Consider the following 7,935-nt stretch of genomic DNA (forward strand, 5'->3'; position numbering starts at 1 on the left):
ATCCGACCAAGGGCAAAAGAAAAGGAATTAACGCGTTTCCCACTGACAAATGCAGCCTTACCGTGCCTCGTATTCGGTTTCTCCTCTCGGATGGCTCGTTCCTTCGAGAATTTTCATCTACCAGAGGATACATCGTTGCGAAATGTTTGGCCACGTCGATGGTTGCTGTTTTACGACCCAATTTTCTCGTTAAAATGAATAATTTCGCCAAATATAAACTCTGCTCGAATCTACCAAGTAGTAGTTCTCTTGGTACTTCTTCTCAGTCTTCTCTTAGTACTTACGGATATTGACGCAATCTATCGACCGAATATTGCTTTCCAATTATAAATAGTTTAACTCGTTTTGCACAAGCATACGATACTGCAAAAGATTTGAGAAGATTTGTTCGTAATTTTACGATCAAAATATGCCTTTCACACGATTGATAATCACTTATTATCCACGTTATAATACCACGGCAGAATAATTTAATTAATAATATAATTCTCAATGAGAATCGATTGTAAAGTACATCCAGATAAAAAAGAGAAAAAAAAAAAAGAAATGGGTCGAGGATAAAGAAGCGTGTCTGGGCACGTTTTAACCAGCTAGCCGTTGCGACCTCTTGTAGTTAAAATGTTTCTCTTTTTATTATTTAATTTGTACCTTACGATTTGTCCAGTTGGACATTCGGTAAATACTTAAAATATGTGGCAGAAAGTAAGCGATATACAAAGAGTAAGTATGGCTGTTGTATAATATGGAATTAAGTTGTAACGAAATCACTGTTTTATTCTCTAATTTCATTAGCGACAGGGCTCGTCGTGATACAAAATATTGCCGTTTCTTCGTGACGAGTATATTCGTCGAAGGCGGTTAACTCGTTAAACGGCAGCGTTGTAAGCGATCGCGTTTAAACGATTAGATGCTATCGATGAGATTTTATTTAATCGTGGTATTAACTGGAATTTCGTGGCAGTAAATGGAATTTCCATAAATGGAATTCTATCGTACTGTACGTTCTTTAGAACGAGCTTTTCATTTCAGCTCACGGTGAACGAACAGTGCAGGAAGTCGTAAATTCCACGGCTTATCAGCTGGTTATTATCATTCGTAACGCGACAGGATCTACAAACGGCTTTATCATCGGCAAAGTTATGGATCTGTCAACGGTCTACATTCTCGACACAGTATTTCCATTACGAACAATCTACTCGGAGATCGTCGTCTCGAGGAAAAGATCGACGAGATGACCGTGGCAACAGCACTTCTTGCTATTTAAAATTCTCCTAAAGCTCTTTACTCCTACTCTTCCTTCGTATTTGTCGAAATTTTGTTACACGAGTTGGAGGAAATGTAAGCTACCATGATAATATCGAATCTCCTTCTTCATCCAATTTCCTCGGATACAATTTTTTCCTTTTTTTAATTTGTACTTTACAATTTGTCCAGCTGGAAATTTGGTAAATTTTTCTAACTTAAACATACAAACGTTCGATTTAATCATTGTGATATTTAAAAGTAGGATGTTCAAAGCTTTTACAGACTATAATATGTATAGCAATCGTCGCTTCTTTCCATATTACAAAATATCTGATTTCTAAGAAGTCCTTCTTCTAATACGTTAAAATACTCTTCTGCGTCGTTCATTTTTTATTTTCTGCAACGATGATTGCTTTTTCTTTGTCGGCTGATCAATTTAATTTTAACCAACGTGTAATTAAAATTCCATCAGGATAACGATATTCCTTCGTGGATGACAATCCAGCGACTCGAAAATAGGAAGCCTTTCAACGTTTATCGGAAATCTATCGAGGCACGGTCTGTTGGACCAAGAATAAATGCGCAGTTGTATGCAAATGTTTTTAACGCCATTGATTCAAACGACGATCATGACGTTCGATCAGAGGAGAGTCAACGCGAGTCAGTCATTCTTAATTCCGTATATGTGCGATAATTGCCACGCTCGAGGGAACCGTCGACTAACGCAAGAATTTTAAATAGATCTTATCCCTTCGTAGCTGGCTGACGCCACTTTGCTGGACAAAAACAGCTTCCTTCTCCCGCTTCTTTTCGCAGATCCTTCGCAGATCAAAAATCCGCAGTCTAATCACGATCATTTGTTATTTACCTTTTCCTAAGTACGTTGCCTAAAGCTAATTTCTTAGAAAGTGCGTACTTTGCCGAAGGAAGTGTACAACCCTGTCGACCCTACAGTCAGATCCGTTAATTACACCAGGAAACATAATCCGTGAAAAACCATAATGCAAAGCCTTCTTCCTCGTGCCTGCTCGTTAATCATTCGTCGCCAACAATTTCAGAAACACTTTATCATTGCACTTGATTGCGAAATTGCAGCGTAAGTTACCGTTTTGTTACTTGCTTTCTTACGTTTCTGCTACTTGGATAGTGTGATACAAATTATCGACTGGAATTTCCCTGGCGATATCACTTTGATTTTGATACTTGGAAACTAGATTAGAAGCAAATAACGATGGAAAAGACCGGAAAGCGTGGCTGATTCTTCCGAATCCCGCGCCACTATAGACGCTTCTCTGTTTGAGTTTGTCGTCCGATTCCTAGTTTCTCGTTGCGCAATCGCGTTAAACGATCGCGTAATATCGCTACTGATAGAAAGAAGACTAAAAAGAATACACCCCACTGACCTCGCTAAAGAAATAAAATAGTCAAACTCGAAGATGGTATCCCGCCGAGGATAGCCTTCCACGTGTTATTTAGCAATTAAGTTAGAAAAATTTACCAAATGTTCAGCTTGACAAATTGTAAAGTACAGATTCTTTAAATATAGTTATACACATAGTTTACGTCTCTCACAGCAAGAAGACTAAAAAGGAAACACCTCACTGACCTCATTAAAGAAATAAAATAGTCAAACTCGAAGATGGTATTCCGCCGAGGATAGCCATCCACGTGTTATTTAGCAATTAAGTTAGAAAAATTGACCAAACGTCAAATTGTAAAGTACAAATTAAATAATAAAAAAAAATATATCGCTAGCATTGTACCAAGTATTTTAATTCTTTCCGGATATAGTTTTACCTGAGATGGAATAGCCAGTGCAATGGCACGCAACCACGAAACTCGATGCTTCGCGTTATTTTCGTGGTTCGAAATTCGCGAAATACAGATAAGCGATAGTTCGTCCAACTTACGAGAATACAGCTGCATAAAGTTTTAAATCACTGTAAATTTACTTTTATTCAAATATACATCGATGACCCAATTTTGTATCTATGCTTCGAAATTCGTTTGAATCGTCAACGTTTGATCATCGATTTGTCGACTGACGCAGGTCCCTGAAAATCCTGACATTCTCAAGAAAAAAAAAAAAAAAAAAGAAAATGCACTTTTGCATGATATTCAAGAAATATTTCAACAATGGGAAAATGCAATTCGGCCGAAAATGACTCAAAGAATGCGATAGGGTTAAAATTGACTTCGTGCGAATCGATCGGCTTTTTGGATCGATTCGTTGAAGGTTCGCCTTGCAGTTATCTTATCGTTGATACGACCACTTGTACTAATAACGTTGGTTCCTCGAACGATAATATCGACCTATTTACCCTGAATTATCGATACATCGATACAGAATTTCAGGAAATGGACGAAAATTAAACGACATCTTCAATTTGCTTTCCGATAAAAACACGACGATAATTATTTTCGGGGTTTAACTGTACCAAATATTTATTACCAATTGTAAACGGTATTTAAAGATTTGTTTGCGATACGTTCTTTAACTCGTCAACATCGAATCGACCCTTGGAACCGATCAAATCAAAATTTGCTACGAATAATTCCGAATACTAATTATATTTTTCTTCCATCTTCAAACCTAACAAGCCTACCCTAACAGCCATCAAACTCGAGACAGAAGATTGAAAACGAGCAAAGGATTTTTTAATTTGAAAATCCAAGTACCTCGCTTTGACACCAATCGTCGAATAGTCCAAACGATCGTTCTTAATATCAATTGTATCTGCCTTGTATTCTTTCTTCTTTTCTAAGAAACGTTTCGAACGACTCAGAAACTCGAGTCGAGCCTCGTAAACGTTTCAAAGAAACTAGGAATCACTCAACGCGAAGCAACAACGAAATATTTCCATCTTACTTGCCGAATAGACCGAGTAGACTAAAACTGTCAAACAACCTAAACTACAACCGTGAAGTATCGTTTATACTTTCTTCGAGCCTTTGCCTCTCTTCCACGACCACCTAAAACCACCAAGCTCGCAGTAAACCCTGTCGAGCATCCAACCTATGACAATCTACCAAAATAAATTTCTCGAAAGTCTGTAGCAGCCAAGTCTTCGAATTATTCCTAAAAACACGGTAATTATTGAATCACGTTCTGGCAGAGGAAAGCGCGTACAGCCAATCGCTTTATCACGTCGCGGTTGACCTCTTTAGAGGCGTTGCAACGCGAAACTGGTTGCATAACGTTGTGTCATTAGACTTTCCTCGAAAAGCAACGCGTCCATAAATCCCTTGTAGCTGTTGACACCGCGTAACCGTACAGCGAGTCTTATTCACCGGTTTATTTTTAAGCGTATTCCCCTCTGTGTCGGTCCGAATTACGTAAGGAGCACGTTTGAAGGGTGAAACGTCGCCGAGAGTTCGGGGTGTGTTCCTCGCGAAGAGATGGAACCAGGCCAGTTGTCTTCGAAACAGATTGTATTTCAACCCTGGGACGAAATTTATTCGACGTGCCTTCCCTTTCGACCAATTAATTTTCTTCTCCCACTCTTTATATTCCTGTTTCTTGTCGCGAACCAGTCGACGATTATTTATCGCTGGTTCTTTGCTTTCGCGATCAATCCTCGTTGAAGTTTAATCGTCGCGTGCAAGTTATACGACAGCCGAAACTCGAAACAAGTTATCCGACAGCTGTCTTAATCTTTTTACGAGGTTTCCGATTTTTCATCTACTTAATTTTTTACTTTAAGCTTCTTTTCTGCGAATGCCTTGCGTAAACATGACCAGCAATATTTAATAAACTAACGGGATTAGCTTTTCTCGGTGTAAACGACGCACAATTTGATTTTATTCGGGCGTCGCCAGTGAAACGCTGAAAGTCATGGTACAAGAGACAAATTTATTAATTAACAAATTTTCTATTAATCGATAACCATCGATAATGGTTACCGATAGCCGCAAGAGAAACGTTGATCATTCATGACGATTATTCGTATAATCGGAGCAATTAAAAATGAATATTTTCTAATTATCTTATGATTTCAGAAATTTCTTAATAACCGACTTCCACTCGAATAAACATTAATTTTTACCGAACGACTTTGTTCCAAAAAATGTTATTTTGGATCTCTGATTTTACTTATTCGTCCATTACTCTTCGCACTGTTTTTACTTTAAGCTTCTTCTCTGCGAATGCCTTGCGTAAACGTGACCAGCAATATTTAATAAACTAATGGAATTAGCTTTTCTCGGTGTAAACGACGCACAATTTGATTTTATTCGGGCGTCGCCAGTGAAACGCTGAAAGTCACGGTACAAGAGACAAATCTATTAATTAACAAATTTTCTATTAATCGATAACCATCGATAATGGTTACCGATAGCCGCAAGAGAAACGTTGATCATTCATAACGATTATTCGTATAATCGGAGCAATTAAAAATGAATATTTTCTAATTATCTTATGATTTCAGAAATTTCTTAATAACCGACTTCCACTCGAATAAACATTAATTTTTACCGAACGACTTTGTTCCAAAAAATGTTATTTTGGATCTCTGATTTTACTTATTCGTCCATTACTCTTCGCACTGTTTTTACTTTAAGCTTCTTCTCTGCGAATGCCTTGCGTAAACGTGACCAGCAATATTTAATAAACTAATGGAATTAACTTTTCTCGGTGTAAACGACGCACAATTTGATTTTATTCGGGCGTCGCCAGTGAAACGCTGAAAGTCATGGTACAAGAGACAAATCTATTAATTAACAAATTTTCTATTAATCGATAACCATCGATAATGGTTACCGATAGCCGCAAGAGAAACGTTGATCATTCATGACGATTATTCGTATAATCGGAGCAATTAAAAATGAATATTTTCTAATCATCTCATGTTTTCAGAAATTTCTTAATAATCGACTTCCGCTCGAATAAACATTAATTTTTACCGAACGACTTTGTTCCAAGAAATGTTATTTTGAATCTCTGATTTTACTTATTCGTCCATTACACTTCGCACTGTATTCTTTGTTCGCTTTTACTCCAACGAAATGCTCTCTAATTGCGATTAATAATAACAACAATTATCACGAATCGCGGATTTGCGTAGATTCTCGCGAGCCGCTCTAGCACGAGATTCGTCGGCTAGCGTAGTCACCGGATTCCTCGTTTAACGATGATAAAAGCGCAAGGCCGTGATCGGTAAGGGTCAACCTTGTCACCAAGCTGTGCCAATTATCTCTCCTTGGATCGAGGTTCGCGAGACAGCACGAGCATCGCTGCAAATTCTGCGTGCAAACCCAACAAACCTCCGCTGTAATTCTCCTTCGAATTTATTCCAGTCTAACTCTATTTAAAATTATCTTTACAAGCAACGAAATATGAAAATCGATTTCCATGTAAACGATATTTTAAAGCGCTAATAAAGCTTCGGATTTACGCGAGAAAAAACTTATTTACAGCTGTTATCTATGAAATTATTCGAGGCTATCTACATTAGTATTTAAATGTATAGTACGAGCCCCATGGGCGAGACAGCTGGTCGCCTGCTGACCCCCATGACGCTACAAACGCCCGCTTCTCTTTTTTGTATCTACAGGGTGTCCGACGTGAATTGTATTCATTTAGCGAACACGGATCTTAGGTTACAGGATTCCCAGCTTTCACGGGACAAATTAATCTTTCCGCCTAAAGAAACGTACAGAAATCCGAAGAATTCCAACGTGGAACGCGTACAGTTAATCGAAGGAGAAATTTTCGATGTAGCTTCCTTAAAGAGGAAAGTAAGAAGAAGGAATGCGCGCTTTCTAAATATAAAAATACGATTTTCAGGCTGTGGAAGTGGAGCTTAAAGAAGAAGAGATCGAATAAAGTCCTCGTCGTTTTCCGTGTAGATCGATAGAGGGGGACTTATGTGGGCGATTGATCGTCAAATTAAGATTGATTATCGGACAATCGTCGTGGGATGACTAGGAGACGAAGGAAACGCTCGATGGAAAGTCAGCCATTGAAATTCTAAAGCGTGTTTCCAGCACGTGGCTGTTTATCGGGAAGCCCGAAATTGACGTACATTAACGATGCCCGTAGCGTGGGACTAAATCTTCCATCAGTCAGCTAGAACCTTTTGTGGCTTACAATCTAAACTAGTTTTTTTTTTTATGAATCGAGCGACATAGTAGATGCTAAGGTCAATGAACGACGAATATAACGAAGAATCGTGCAACTCGACCTTGTAAATTGATTTATATTACGCGGTTTGCTCGGTATTGGTAATATGCTAAAACTAATTAGAAAACTAAAATGAAACTAAAATAATTAGAAAACGTGTGAACAAATTTTCATTTGTATTTACGTATGATATTTACGTATTTGTTTCTTTCGAGAGAAAATTCTTCGCCGACATATCGTAAGGTAATTTTCTGCTGAAAAATCTTGTCCTTTGCAAAAATTCGAAAGGAATAATCCTTTACCGAAGGAAAGGGGTGGATGGTTGGCGCGTTACGAGCCTGAAGTGTACTTTGGGGTGCGATCGGTGATCGCGTGTGTCAAGGGGATGGAGGAACGAACAGTCGGCGCGGCGCAACAAAATCGTCGGTTGAAGAGAATTCGAAGCGGCGCGGCACGTTCTAGGCGATCCATAGATCGCGATTGATATTCCACGCGTGCGCCACGGTGCCGCATTATTCCGAGGCGTGCACGCCGTCTGAATAAAACGTTCATGCACCTTACAATCGGCT

Source organism: Bombus terrestris, chromosome 9 (assembly GCF_910591885.1).
Source record: "Bombus terrestris chromosome 9, iyBomTerr1.2, whole genome shotgun sequence".
Lineage (NCBI taxonomy): Eukaryota > Metazoa > Arthropoda > Insecta > Hymenoptera > Apidae > Bombus > Bombus terrestris.